The following is a 16,140-nucleotide window of genomic DNA, read 5'->3' as shown; positions in this document are numbered from 1 at the left end:
GGGTAAATGAAAATGAATTGGTGAGAAGGCCATGTGTGGCTTTCGGGCCCGTTGGGCATTGCTGGCCTAACGCGGAGATGCCTTTTGATGAAGCATGATACCTCTGGGCGAGTGTGAGGGCCCTTGCTCCAAAAAGGAACACTACCCTCCACCTGTTAGACCTAGCTTCCCATTCAAGAACAGTACACTCTGTTTTCACCACTGTAGGGGCCCGTGTGCTGGACCTTATAAAGGCCCCAGTCCCTCCTCTTATTTTGCAGCCACACGTATAACCTGGCTACACTGTATACTCTTTCAAACTACCAAATTCAGGCCAAAGTACACCCTCAAAACTAATATCCATGGTAAGAAAACACCTGGAGAGAAAGGATGCTGTCCTGCAGTAGCATGAAGGTTTGCTGCTCTAGTGGTGGAATGAAATGGTTTGTTGCAGGTGAATGTTGGACAGTAACCCATTATCCTATGTTAAAACTAAAAAGGGAATGAGGAATCTGGCAAGGACCTCCATTTGACCCACTGACCCTTTAGAGTCTCCTCTTTGCTTATCCTTGCCCTTCAGATGTTGAGTTCATTGATGTGTTTGAGAGTAGGGGAAGCAAACTCCTTGTACATGGATCTTCTGCTTTGCATATCTGTTCGCCTGCTGTACATTTCGGTTCACCTGCTGTACAATTCAATTTGCCTGTCCCTACGTTTCAGTTGTCCTGCTCTATGTATCGGTTCACCTGCTATACACATCCATGTATCTACTTTACACATTCATTCACCTACTTTACTGATCTGTTCACCCACCCAACAGCACAGTCACGGTATACTTTATAGGTGAAATACATTGATGTGGTTGGTCCTCTCCCTCTGCTTTTTCAGAAAACCAAAAGCAGGGGCTTAAAAAAGAATATCTGACCTGATCTCGCTATTCCGGAAGCAAAGATAGTCAATGCACATGTGGACTTCACGTTAAACCCACAATGGGTCTTCTCTCCCCATGAAATACAGCCCGTAACCACTTCCGACTGGAGGATGAGAGGATCTTAGGTCATGGACAGTCTTTGCCTGATGAGAGGGCTGATAGGAGACCTCTGACCATCTGTTAACCAAGATCCCAATGTCTGACAAACTTCAGAGCCTGGCCCCAACAGGGGTGCAACTTAGTACGGGGAGTCCTTTGCTCCACTTGCTGTGGAGAGTACTATAGAGGGAATCGTGCATCTTAAACCAACTCATGATTGGAGAACTGCGGAGACCACAAGCCGTGCATAAAAATGGAATTCGAAGAATCCATAGTAGTGCCACCCAAACCTAGGACCAGACCAGTGCACCCAAAGTGTAGCCATTAAATGGTCGTCCTTGGTCCCTAAATGCTGAAGATCCGAGATGTTACTGAATACCATTTGCCATGGATCTCTACACAACTGCAAATTATCTGGTCGAATAATATGTAGATCACATTCAAAACAGTTAAATAACGAGAAAGATATTTGGTTTGAAAATAATGAAAATGAGATGGCGAATGACCACTTTCATCCAGGTAAAGCGCCAGTCACATGGGTAGGCCTACTGAATTTAGCTTCAAACATAAAAATAAACTCTCAAATTGTTGAACTCTTTTACAAATCATTTTGCATTTATACATGTCTTTTGACAACCAGTCTGTACCTTGTCTCAAGTTGTTTAGCATGCATGTGTTTTTGATTCTCTCCCACAATTTAATATATTTGTGATCTGAGAATATATATATATGTATATATATGTGTGTGTATATATGTATATATATGTATATATATATATATATGTGTGTGTGTGTGTGTATATGTATATATATATATATATATATATATATATATATATATATATATATATATGTATATATATGTATATATATATATATGTGTGTGTGTGTGTGTATATGTATATATATATATATATATATATATATATATGTGTATATATGTATATATATGTATATATATATATATATGTGTGTGTGTGTGTGTATATGTATGTATATATATATATATATATATATATATATATATATATATGTATATATATATATATGTGTGTGTGTGTATATGTGTATATATATATATATATATGTGTATATATGTATATATATATATATATGTGTGTGTGTATATATATATATGTGTGTGTGTATATATGTATATATATTTTAATTTAACAGTAAATAGTTAGTGATTTGTTCCCATTTTTGCATTTTATTTTAGGTCAGAGTATATATTGATCATTTATCAGATTACGTATTGTTTTAAACATGAAACTATTGATAAGTTAGTTCAGGTTTAAAGACACAGTTTTGTGGCGCCTTTAACAACCGGACAGCCTGAGACACAATGGCTATAATACATTTTGAACATTCCATCTGCTAAGAGGAAAAAGTTCCAAAATAAACTGTCAGAAAGAGGCATTGCAGTGTTGGAACATTAGAGCTGTACCAGCTATTACTGACCCTGTTCCGCTACATAATTATAGCCCACTGCCAAGGGCTATACCGGTTGTTAAAGGCCCTGAATCTGATTAATAGGCCCAAGCAGTTGGTGAGGTCCTGTAACCAGGGTGTGGGCCTTTAGCAGACAGTATACTAAGAGGCAGACGGGCTTTAATGCTATTAGAATATTACACATCCTGAGGGTATAAAGTTCTCAAATACACCCCGAGAAACCAAGACAAGCAATGTTGAAGGAGCAGGCCTGTACGAGCTCTTATTGGCCCGGAGACACCATTGTTTTCAGTAGAGCTCCCAGCCTCCTGTTACATGGATGACCTCGAAATGCTCTGCCATCCTGCCCTGCTTTGTTGCTAGCTGGGGGAAATGTGCACGTCAGTTGCGTATAGTGAACCATGTTTATCTTCCATAAGTTGTGGAAGACTAAACACTTTAAAATAGATATTTGTTATCATTCACGAGACCGCAGAAATGTCTATGTGCAGCCAAAATCTGGCCTTTCCTCGTTAAAGGGCAAATAAACTCGCCTAGGAGATGGCCTTGGCTGCATCCCATTGGCATGCACATTAGCTGTGCTAGCCACAACATTAACTTAAGGATCAGCTTGTTGGTAGGGGCTCAGGGTATCCTAAGCAAGTTATTTTTAATACAAAAGGTTGGTAAACGCCCACAGCTGCCTCCCAGCAGGATTGGTGAAGCGGGAAATTCAGACCCCAAACTAAAAGGTGCCAATGCACTAAAACTTCATGGTGGTCTACAGCAGCCAAGTGAATGGAACATGTCTTATGCATTTATTTTCAACTAAAAATGCAGATACTGGCACGTTTGTGTAATGCATACAATGGTCACACACTCCAAATCGAATTGAAACTCCAAGCCAATAGGTGTTGCCTATGAGAGGGCTGTTGGCTTTTCCAATGTCTTTTAGCCATGTTGTACATCAGTGCAGCATGACCAAGTTTAACAACAAAACCATGACCGGTCACTGGCTGCGTCGTTGCATTTTTTTAATTGGTGGAGGGGTAGGAGGCAACACAGAGGGGGGGAAGGATGGTGTGTCGGGGGTCAAACTAGACAACATAGGGTGTGTGGAAAAAAGCACAGACTCGGCCAGTGCTGCTGAGTCATAGCTTAAAAAATATATATATATTGCTGGGTGGGAGGTGGTAAGCAACAAGGAGGGAGGGGGGTATTAGGTAACTTGGAGGGAGGGTAAGTCAAGGCAACATAGAAAATGGAGGTGGGAGGGAGGGGCTTGGAGCAAGAAGCAGCATGCACGAGGGAGGCAGGGTTGAGGGCAAGCAACGCGGACGCGGGAGGGAAGAAGGGATATGGAGGCGGGAGAAGTGCACGAAGGAGCCAGCTGAAAAACGCACACTTTGCTAGAGTGCTTAAACACACAGAAAAAAAAGTGGGGCCTAAAAAAATGAGCAGTGGAAGGACCCGGATAATGCGTACATTCTCCAGGGGAGGGACAAAGGAACGAAGAGGAAGGAAGCCTACGATAGCCAGCGGTGTCTGGTGACTTTCCAAAGTGGTAGGGCACGAAAGACTGTATGCTTACTGTTATATTTATGTGTGTAGTGGCAGTTGATGGCAGGCAGGCTGAGTGGCAGGGAGGCCACTCCTGGTGGGGTTATTGTCTTCTTAACTCTTTTACTTGAAACTGGAACTTGGAACTAACCTTTATTAAATCCAGCTTGTCTTATACCTGACCCAAGAACTTCTTTATGTACAACACTTACATTTGTATTTCAGAGGTCATTAGGGGCACATTGTATTTAAAATTACGTTCTATTCAAATAGATGACCTCGCTCGGAGATACAAATGTAATATTGCAGGATATTGAAAACACTGCTGTAAAGTGAATAAACATCATAATAAACTTATTTTTACCTTCAATATATGTGATCCTCCCGCCTCACAGCGCGGAAAAGATGTGCATGCTGGGAAATGGCATCCCAGCCAATCCAAGCACTGCTGTCATGCTGCCTTTAAAACAAAACTGCATAAAAGCAGCATCAGGACTAGCTCGGTCAGGGAAGCATTGCTCCATCGGAGACCGATGGGTCTGTGTCTCTACTCTTCCATCTTACATATAGTGCTCCTTAAGGAAGCCTGAGCTGCGCATGTCAGGCTGGTCATATGAAAAACGCCAACCAATCTGACATGCGCAGTTCAGAAAACACAGCCTCCCATTCAATCGTCGCCAGGAGAGGGAGAGCTCCTCCGCCCCGCCCCCACCCTAAAGGAACACACACATGGATGTAAGGAGCATGTCTGGGGTGTAGTGGCTCACAGTAGGGGGTCAACGCCCCCACATTCTTATGGATGAGCCTCCCCTGACGGTAGTTGACCTATAAGAAGCCAGCAAATGAGTGATAATGAAGCCAACCAAAGGAAAGTGATGGGTGACTTCTAAGACCACTGTTAGACAACAGAAGGTCTCTTAAGACACAAACCGTACAATGTGCAGACAAGACCTAAAAAAGGTGTGTAGAAAGTTGACACCCACAAAGTATTAACCTTTACAGCATTGACAAATAAGGTGGAATTTATGATATGCAGTGTGTGCCTATAGGGCCGCGTGTTGCCTATCTATGGCCTCTGCTGCTTTTACATGTGACCAAGTGCTTGCTAGTTGAGATGTATATAACATTGCTTTTGTTGGGAGTTGATTCTAAACCCTTATGGTAAAATCCTGCAATTGTGCCTACCCTACCCTTGGGCTTCCTCTTACACTCCCTGCCCTGGAGTGGTGTAAGCATTGCTACCCCAGTGAAGTCTCTCCCATAGCTCCATAGAGGGTCGCTGCTTCCATGAGACCAGATAAAGCCATCTTATGGCAAAAAAAAAAAAAAATGCAGACCGAATATTGGCTTCTTCGGTGTATGGGGAGTGAGTGCTCCAGTAGGGAAAATGTTCTTTTGTCTGGAGCACTGAGGGTTCTGTCATTCATATTTCCTTACAAACCATGTCTGTTTTCCTTTGCTTTGAGTGGTTCTTGTCCTTGTCGTGTGCAGGTGTTGGTTATTCCTAATAATGTTTCCTATGAGGATGCATGGAGACCGGTCTAACACAATGGCAGCATGAGTGAGCGTGTGTACATTCATGGGTGTGGATTATGAGTGAGCGTGTGCACATTCATGGGTGTGGATTATGAGTGAGCGTGTGTACATTCATGGGTGTGTGCACATTCATGGGTGTGGTTTATGAGTGAACGTGTGTACATTCATGGGTGTGGATTATGAGTGAGCGTGTGTACATTCATGGGTGTGGATTATGAGTGAGCGTGTGTACATTCATGGGTGTGGATTATGAGTGAGCGTGTGTACATTCATGTGCGTGGATTGTGGTGTACATGGCACCCTCCGAATTGGCAGGTGCACAAAAGTATATTAACGAGTAAAAATAAGGAAGAGGGAGAATTTTCCTGGCCTTGTATGTATAATGTTAATATCTACGTTTCCCACAAGCTTAGTGCCATAGTTGTGCTTGTATTACACCATGCTTGTGGTTGTTTATATTACACTGTAATTACATTATGCCTAATGTGTATGCTTGAGTAGGAATTGGAAATAAGTGGTAAAAATATATTTAGGGGACGCAAGCAAGATTAAGAAGGACGGGAGCCTGCGTTAGAGTCAATGATAGTGCGCAAACATTGCAAAATTGGCTTCTTTGTACATATGCCGTAATGAATCAACCTCTTGAACCCCAGCAGTGTGGAAGCTCGGAGTAGCCCTCTTTCTTTAGCAGAGTAAATTAGCAGCATTACGCTTTACCCTCAAAGGGGGTGTTGCAGAAAAGCTTCCGAGGGTGAGGTATTCATTGTGAGAGGTGAACTTAAAAGGCATAAACAGCAAAGATTACACAGCAGATCGGTTTGACACTGCGCCAGTATTTTCAGTGTAGCTGTAATAAAGCTTAGTTGTACAACAGATAAGCTATCAATGCAATAACTTTATCAGGACCGTAAAGTAAAGCAAAATAATGAACTAGCAAAGATAAGTAACCGCCAATTAAAATGTTCTCAGGTCAGTTTAGTAAATACACAGAAGAACACACAGTGACTCTGAATTGCAAACTGAGCCCCGTTTTGCTTGTGCAGTCTAGAGGGTGAAAACACCCAGGGGAAAATAAAGGATCCGTGCAAAGCCAGGGCCTTGCTGGGTTCAGGCAACGCAAAGCGTGTGAGCGCATGGAAGGCGTCGGCCGACCCAAGACCAATCTCTTTCTGCTTTTTGTAAATGTATTCGTCGTACGAGGTCTTTGAGACACCTAAAGCTGTCTAGAGCAAAACCTAGATCTCGTGCGTGGAATATTCAATAAATATCCTGTTTTTGTAGGGGTTAGTCTAGCGGAAAAATTGGATTTGCAAAAATCTTCTACTCCTAAAACGCATTTTTTGTTGTTGCTTTGTTTCATAAATACAGCAAGTATTATAAAAATGAAATGAAAAACGTTGCTAATTTAAAGTTTGAAAATGTGTCACCTAAGTAAACTTTGTTAAACAAGGCAAGTTATCATTTTGCTGACCTTTACTGTTGATAAGTCCAATACCAACGTAACAAGGCCGACAGACCAGCACGGACTAGAGCTGGCAGTGAAATGCTGCGGCTGGCCTGTCTTCCACTTGCCGAGGCTTGCGAGCGAAAACTGGCAGAACGGGTTGGGTGGCACTGGGCGGAACCCTGGAGCGCAGTTAATACTAACTTCTTAATAACATCCGTGTTTGTGTGTGCATTTGGAGATAATTGCGTCTGATGTTTTGGCACTTTTGTAGCACTAAAGGGGTTTTACTTTGTCTAGATTAGTCTGATTACAAAACTATATGTTGCTGTGTAACCGCGTAGTGACTGAAAGCATCTGCCAGGGTGGCCTAACCTCTTACTACACCAACTAGATTATTATGTGCTATGTAGTTAGTTTTATCAAGATTTCAAGAAATTTGATTATTTGAAGTGGGTAGTTGCTCACCTCAAGCAATGACACTAACTTTTTGAACCCAAAAGTCACAAAATTAACCTTAGATCAACTTTCTGGTAGTTAGCCACAGAGCAGACAGGTTAAGCTTGTGTCAGTGTGTGGTGTATTTATGTAATACCTGAACAGTAATAAAGTCCAAACAAAAATCCCAACCAGAATCAGAAAAATAGAATAAACTTTAATGATCAAAAATCCAATAAGAAAAACCAAAGGGGGTGATGGACGGAGCGTTGACAATACAAACACTCACCCCCAGTCAACTGATCTGGGTTTAATCCATCACCGTTCTTTAGCTCACTCCGCCACCCCAGTTCAGACATGGCCATATGCAAATCAGTCTGACCCGGTGCCGCATGGCAACAGTCCAGCCCAAACTGCCAAGCCATGTCTTCCATGGACCAAAATCAAGCTTCCCAGGACCGGTTTCTGGCATTCCAGCCGTCTTCAGCCAGGCTTGCTTGAATCCAGTGGCAAAGTGAGCAAGGAACTCATGTCTGAGCCTACCCTGCCAACTTGGGGCGAACAAAGAAAAACCAAAAGGGGTGATGGACGGAGCGTTGACAATACAAACACTCACCCCCAGTCAACTGATCTGGGTTTAATCCATCACCGTTTTTTAGCTCACTCCGCCACCCCAGTTCAGACATGGCCATATGCAAATCAGTCTGACCTTGTGCCTCATGGGAACAGCCCAGCCCGAACTGCCAAGCCATGTCTTCCCTGGACAGGAATCAAGCATCCCAGGACCGGTTTCTGGCATTCCAGCCGTCTTCAGCCGGGCTTGCTTGAATCCAGTGGCAAAGTGAGCAAGGGACTCACGTCTGAGCATACCCTGGGCGAAGGCATGGCTTGGCAGTTCGGACTGGACTGTTCCCATGAGGCACAGGGTCAGACTGGTTTGCATATGGCCATGTCTGAACCTGGGTGGCAAAGTGGGCTAAAGAACGGTGATGGATTAAACCCAGATCTGTTGACTGGGTGTGAGTGTTTGATTGGTTCAGATGCTCCGTCCATCACCACCCCCTTTTGTACCGCAAAAATCCAATAAGGGCAGCAGATATATAAATTGTTAAAGTTTTAAGTAAACATACATTTAATGATAGTCTATAAAAGAGGTAGTGCGTACCTAGGCACAAGTTCTGGCAGACCACGATGAAATGCAGACCACCTGACCTACAATTCACTAAGCACAGCAATTGACTTTTCTGGACCTGTGGCTGAAGTCGGAAGGTGGGGCATGTATGATGAGTCTTTACTCTAAGCCTACAGACAGCAATACGGCACTGCACTTTAAAGCAGCCACCCCAGAACCCAGAGGGGAAATCATCCTTTTGGACTGTTCCTGCGGATATGCAGAAAGTGCACCATTGGGGAAGAATACTTTCAAAATGGCTACATTCGCTGCCAAAAGCTGATCAAGAAAAGGCACCTGAAACAACTGATGCACAACTCTTTGACGAGAACGTGGTATACTCCAAGAGAAACTCATTTGACCTCCAGAGATAAGGACCCTGACTTGTGCATTAACATATGACCCTAGTGGCAATCTGATCAAGATCATCCGGTCCATTTGGAACAGTTCAATCTCCCTTACCTCCATTTTCCATTAAAAAAATTACTGTGGAAGTTGCACTACCTGCCAGTTAACTATGAATTATTAATAAATAAACATTATTGGGATCACTGTTGAGCAGAGACAGTTTTCCAACTGTAACACAAACATTTATTGTGTTATATTTCACTGCAACAAATTCTACATTGGGCAAACAGGCCCTGCATCCACTGGCAAGAGCTGCATCCACTGGTATAGATTCAGGATTTGATGCAAGACTTTAGATGCCTACTGGAACATTTTGACAACCACCAGTATAAGGCAGTGGACATTAAATGGTCGGTGCTCTTTGTAGCCACAGGAAATGGAGGGAAAGTTGATTGAAGATCCTTTGATGAGAATGAAGGCTAGATTCGAGAGATGTACAACTGTTTTGGGGTTGAATGAGAATTATGAAATATGGTTACTGATATATATACAACGCATTTGTTTCCACTGTGCCTGATGAGTCGTTTGTGCGTTTGTCACCCCAGTTGTCACTTACGGATAGTGGCAGTAAGGAGTCATTCTGTGTCCTCCCAACTTGTTGTAATGGGAGTTTTGTACATTATTGATTAATATGGATTTAGGATAGCATGTGAATCTTGACAGTATTTTTTTAGAATGATCGGTTCTTATCACAAGTGTTACCGTAAGAGGTCAGCCATGACGAGACCATTCAGGTTCTGCCGCCACCACATTGTTGCCTAGGTAATGTCTACACAGACGACTGTCGTCTGGTCCCATATACGAAGAATAGGATAATTCACTGAAGGTACACACTGCATTATATGGTTGGCACATTTGAACATTTTGTAATCCAACCATATATGTACCTTGTTCATATTGATTCAACTTAGCTTGCAAGTTATACTTTTGATGTATGAAATGGATGGCACTTTTGAACATATGTCAATCCATGTACATAGCATGTAAATATTGATTCAGTTGGAAAAGATATTGTCTCCATGAAGGAGACACTATATCGGTCTACCCCACATCCTACCGTCATTATGTTGGGGGGCATGGGGTTGAGACAAAGTAAGTGTTCGTGGTGAGGAAGTGCTCCACATGTATTTCCAGCATAAGCAAGTTGTCGTTTGTGGAAACCACCATAGTTTGGCAGATAATTTCCGTGACTACACAGTAGACTATAGTACTCCAGAAAATGGGACCTACACTAAGATCACATCAGGATGGCGTCCATCTTCACTGTTCCAGGCGGCCCTTTTGTATGAGGAATAATTTAATGGGTGAAGCGGGCCAGGGTGATTAAGAGACGTCAGATGTCGCCCCATGAAAACCGAACATACAAGCCGGTAACGGATTGGTATGTGAGGGTCCCCACATGCAACTTAAAGACCTTTGGTTTGTCACTACGGTATATTCGTGGTTGCAGTGGTGGGCTGAGTTTGGATACGCGTGTTACATTACTAGGCCTTTTCAAGGTGTTATTCAAAGCATTTTCTGTTTGTCTTTTCAGATGTGCACGTAGCTCGATTTTTGTTCACGCATGTTCCTGCAATTGATCCAGTGACAGGAACACTGTGTTGGGCCAGGACATAGCTTATTCTTAATGCTCCTAGTATCACCCTTTCGAGTTTTTGGTGGATGTTGTGCACACTTGCATGCGTGGTAAAGTATGCACTTCACCTCTAGCATGGCTTCAGTCTATAGGTTTTTTGTAAGTTGTTTCACTGGGAAGGATTCTTTTATATGGTGGTATCCATGGGGAGTTGTGTTTGACACCAGTTGTCTCCTTATGACATTGTTATATTGATAGGGTTACATTGGTTTTATTTATGTTTAGCGACTTCCTGGGCACCCTACCTTGTTGCGTCCTTAAGAGGCCATTCCTTATTGGCTGAAACATGTCTACCTTCTTTTACAGGAGCAAGACAGTTGGTGTAAAAAGGCAACATTTTTAGAGGATACTTTTTGTTGAAAATACTTTTATATGCACCTCTATGATGATTTTTCGTGTGACTTGGAGACAGACCATTTATAATGAAGTTACAATAAAAGTGTGTGTTTAAAGACTTACAACAAGGGATGTGCCAGCGTAGATTTGTTTTGTTGGAATGTTTACAAATGTTTCAAGTGTATTGTGATAAGTCTACATGGCAATTTGTTGTATACGTCAAATTAATGGTTTTGCATTTTAGGGTGCAACACAGTAGAAATTAGCATAAATAAGAGTACCAAAAAATCCAGTGGCTTCAATAAGATTATATTATTGTTGACAGAATAACATATGAATCTTTATCTACAGAGAACTTGCAACAGATTCGTTATATTATTCCCAAGTTCTGTTAGTTATACAGCTTTCCTCTGTGTCTCTGCAATGTAATACAGGCCATATCTACCAAGGGGTTTTGCCCTAGCCAACGATTGTTCCTTCTTAGTGGTCTTTTCCATGGAGCTCCAGCTGGGCAGGCCTGAACCTGTAAGGTAGGAAGGTGGCTCTGAAGGTCATGGAAGTCCCAAATCTTTCTTAATCTCCACTTTTCAGGGTTCCTGGAGCAGCTCCATTGCGTCACTTCAAAATCTCCCAGGATCACATGGACAGCACTTGGGGGCCAGTACTCAACTAAGCAGATGCAACAGCAAGGTCCAGTCCATGTCCAGTTGGTACTGGTTAGCTGGTCACTTCAAGAAAAAAGGCTTCTTACAGCTTGTTGCTGTGTCCCTGTAGCCACCCAGATCCGCCAACTGACTCTTGGAGTCCACATCTTTGTCCTGGATCCAAGAGGGAGCAGGACCAGTTCTTCAGGGCTCCTCTGAGGTTAAAGGTACAGTTCTCTTCTGATCTTTCACACGTCCAGAAAGTGTTCTGCAGAGGATGCCACATTTGTGGTTGGCACTAGCTAGTAGTTAAGGGTGACTCCTGCACTCTCCCTAACCAAAATCCTTGAGGGTTAATGCTGCCCACTTTTTTTTAGCAGTTCCTGCCTACCCTACTAGAAACACTTGACAGTGCTTGTCACTCCTAAAATCCAAGATTGAGAAATCAATTCTCCCTTGGCAGCCCCTGTGTGTGGTTACTGAGAGATGTGGTAAGGAAAATAAGCAGTCACCTTCCCTGTGTCATCCCCAAATCAGTTCTGGGGTAGCTTTCCACATACTGGGTTCGAAGACAGCCTGGCTAGTCTGGGCCATGGGGGACAAAGACTTTCCTTTCTTCAGGTCTTTCGTTACGCTGAACTATAAATGGGCAGGCCTCACCTCTGTCCCTTACAGTTTAGTACAGTGTCTGAGTCCACCTAAACTATCCTTCCTGGGGGATAGTTCTCAAAATGCCCCACGCAAAGACCAACTTATCATTAGGCATAAGCCATTGTTCTTGTTCACTCCTCATTAAGGTCAAGCACTTGCTGGGCTGCTGAAGACCTATTGCACATTAGCCCCCAGAACCTTTAGGCCAGAAAAAGGTCACATTCTAAAGGTTACTTTTCCTAAATATTAATTCCAAACTGAACTTCACCTTAGAATTGGTCTTTTAATATATATTCAAATTAGTCTTTGAATTACTTTTGTAGTTGATTCCTGTCAAATTACAATGTAAAGTTTTATCCACTGCTTTGACATTTTCTAGGATTCAGCTACAGCCCTGCCAGTGAAAATAGTTTTTAGGACCTACTCACTGGAGGAACATGCCAATTTTAATTTCCTACATGTTTCACTTTTGAATATCCGGCACCCTACCTAGTGGGAAACAAGGTGTACTTAGAAGTGACATTTTTCATATTTAAAAGCAGGATTTTCTACCTGTCAAAAAGGGCTATTTTTACAGCATGTTCTATTTTGGTGCAGTGAGGCTACATATGGTAGGCCTGAAGCCATGTTAACCAAGTCAACTCTGTGGATGGCACAATAGGTGCTACAGGACACAGGTTCCATTTAACTTCCAGGCTCGAGGTAAATTTTCTGTGCCATATACTAGGGACTTCTAGGCAAGGTAAATAAGTCCATTAGAGACACACCAGTTTAACCACTTATAAAGGAAGAGCACAGACACTTTTACTCCTGTTTAGCAAAAGTAACAGTGCACAGAGTTCTAAGTACCACAAAGATAGGATCCAGAAAAGGGTGAAACCTCTGTGGTGGCCAGGCAGAAAGGTCGATTTTTCTACTAGAAATGAAGTAGCCATTTGTCTATGATATCCAGAGCACACTTATAAGCAGATGTGGCCCCCATAAGGCACACTAGTTCACTTAGCTGCAGTACAGTACAGTTCACATGCGTTGCTTTAGGGTACACATCTTGGAAACTTTGCATATGTAGGGAGGTGAGGGGATATTTTCCATGGGAGACATAAGTGTGGCAGCAAGAGTATTTGATAGCATCCCCGAAGATTTGTTCTTGGAGTATGTAGCAGAGTACTGATTCTAGGAATGTTCATTAAGAGCCCTTTGAATGTCACAATGGCGGCAGTGGGAATGTTGTGCCCTTTAGTGGGCATGCAATGTTTACTCACTATTACTAGATGTTCCTGTCTGTGTGTTTTGACCGCTTCCTGTATCACGCAGTGACTCTTCATCCGGATGCCAGCTGCGAGGAGGTGCTATGAGAATTGTTCTACAGTGTGAGGGCAAAGGTCAAATTTTCTTCCATTGTTGATCACAGCCAGAAGATGTAGCTGTTACAATAGCAAATGGTTTGTGGCTGGGCATGCATTGTAGCCTGTTACCTATTGATACCCAGGAGATAGAAAATAGAATTCCCCATCTGGCCAGTTTTGGGCCTTTATTTGACAAATCATTGTAGTTTTGTATGTCCGTTCATTTGGCTCACTAGGAGTTAGCAGACCACCACAAGTGCCAAAGAGAACCATTTTTAGATCTTGGTTTTGACTTTACTAAAGTTATATGTATAATTTACTTCTAGGGGTCTTCAGCCAACCTTCTTCATTTGTTGGTCTCTTGTTGCCATTCACATTCCTCACTACAGCATATAGTGTGGGGCAATGGGTGAGCCCACTTCAGCACTAGATAACTTCACTGAGAGTGATGCTGTCACAAGGAGCACACATACGCACACTCGATCACTCTGTTCAGTGCCAGGTACTACTATAGCAATATGCACTTTTTTTTTTTACAGACCCCAATATATTCTTGCTTTTTTGATTTTTTTTTTTTTTTAAAAATTTTTTTTTATATTGTTGAGAGGCTGGCAGCTCGCTCAGCAAAATATGGTTTGCAAAACTCAGGATAAAACAAGCTAGTAAAAAAGCTAAGAAGCCGGCAGCCTATGTGAGACCTATTGGCTTTATAATGCTTTTAATAGACTGAAACTTTGATACTTCAGACATGGGCTAATAATTTAACGAAAGTAACATAATGGCGGTGCAAAAGTTTCAGTGGGACAGTGGAAAAGGGTGACTCTACACCCCCCTTCCCTACAGTTTGTGACCAATGCAATTTTCGGGGTACTCTTTTACAAAACCAGTAGCTTGAGCCTGTGCCCAGAGAGTCCTTTGGGGTGTATCTCGGATATTCGGTTGAATGAGACATTCCAAGTGAAGCTCCTGTCCCTTCCTCCGCTTTGCCTATTTATGAACAAAGGATTAAGGCCCATGGACTTACAAATTTAGGAAGTTTTGTTGGCATCCCTAGTGAACGCGTGTCCGATCATAGACTACACATTTCTTGGTGTTTTTGGGGTGATTCACAAAAGCATTTGCGTATGGGTACTAGTACTACAGGAGTACTCTTTTATGTACTCTTTCCTTTGTGCCTCGTCCCAGAAGCATCAAACTCCCTCTTAGTAGAACTGCGGAGAGGGCACAGTCCTTACTGTAAGTACCCATTGTATCAGACCTGAATATTCCCATTTTAGATGGTTCAGGCACGGTTTAAGATGGTATTTAAGAGTATGTGAAAGAGTCCTAGAGCGGTACTACTTTACAGACTCAAACTCTGTTTTGAAGGGTCTCGTTCGTTTTAGGTAAAGGGAACTCAAATGTACTTAACACTTGACTTGTCGGTCAACCTCGCAGTCTTTTTTTTTTGTGTGTAAATACCACCATTTACGTAAACTGTTTGATCTTGCGCTGCTTATTTGAACAGCCGTAGCATGGAGTGAAGGTCGGCTCCACCTGTGACTCACAGGCTTCCACTTGCTTACCACCTGCCTTCCTACCTACAACATGTTGTAGGCCACACAGCTCTTCAGGAAAAGACTGGAGGCTGCGATCGTAGGATAGTTTAACAGTCTGTACGTTCTCTTACACGAAGTGGGGCTTCCTGCTCTTACCTTCACATTTTCACCAGTCTGTACTCCACCACAAACCCCTTTGTGCATTAGTGGGCCTATGTTTTTGCGACCTCCCTTATTCTATATCGCATCTGTTATCACTCCTCAAAACTGTCACAGAGAAAGTTGGAAATAATACATGTAGGCTTTCATCTACTTTTTGGATACAATTTTTGAACTTTTAAGGGATTCTCAAAGAAGCACTAACTTAATTATTTTCTCATAGTGAAAAGTAACGTGTACAGTTCTGCATGTGCACACATTAAGCAAAAGTGCATTTGCACTTTCAAACTTATTTTTTTTCTTTTTACTCTGTGAAGGAATTCTTTTTTTTTTCTCAAGGAAATCCCATTTTACTACATTCTAATCAATTTTGGGCATGTTTCATTCAAACCCCAAAATGTACTAATCTCTACTTTTTCGAGAAGTACACATATAGACATTTATTGTCAGAAACGGTCTGTAAAAGTTTAGCTAAGAGTTTGTGTAAGTTTGCCAACTTTTGGTGTTTGTTCAAGCCAGGAAAATCCACAAATCTGGTCGAGGAAGCAAAATCAATCCCAATTAAATTCCATCATAGTTGAAGATTTTGCTTGTGATGGCAGAATCCTACCATTCCTTGTTCTGTTAACCCCTTCGCTACGGCGGCATTTCCGCCGCAGCGCTAGGGGGGGGGCAGAGCGGCGCTCGCATGCTTGTGACGGAGCCGCTCCGTCAAGGGCCGCGGTTGCGCTGTGCTTGTGACGGAGCGGTTCCGTCATGGCCCCGCCTGCTTAATAGAACGCGCCGCGCAGGCGTGAAATCAGCGCCGCGCGGCGGCAGGGCCATGACTGAAC

The 16,140-nt window shown here is 42.7% G+C and overlaps 1 protein-coding gene across 1 annotated transcript in view; it reads left to right on the top strand.

Moving 5' to 3' along the window:
* Positions 1-16,140, top strand: part of SLC4A11 (solute carrier family 4 member 11) — a 1,871,484-nt gene that overhangs the window by 264,251 nt on the left and 1,591,093 nt on the right. The window lies entirely within an intron of this gene.

The sequence above is a fragment of the Lissotriton vulgaris genome, chromosome 3_2 (genome assembly GCF_964263255.1).
Source record: "Lissotriton vulgaris chromosome 3_2, aLisVul1.2, whole genome shotgun sequence".
In the NCBI taxonomy this organism is placed as follows: Eukaryota; Metazoa; Chordata; class Amphibia; order Caudata; family Salamandridae; genus Lissotriton; species Lissotriton vulgaris.
Note: the sequence above shows the minus strand (reverse complement) of the source record. Positions and strands in the feature narration are given on the sequence as shown.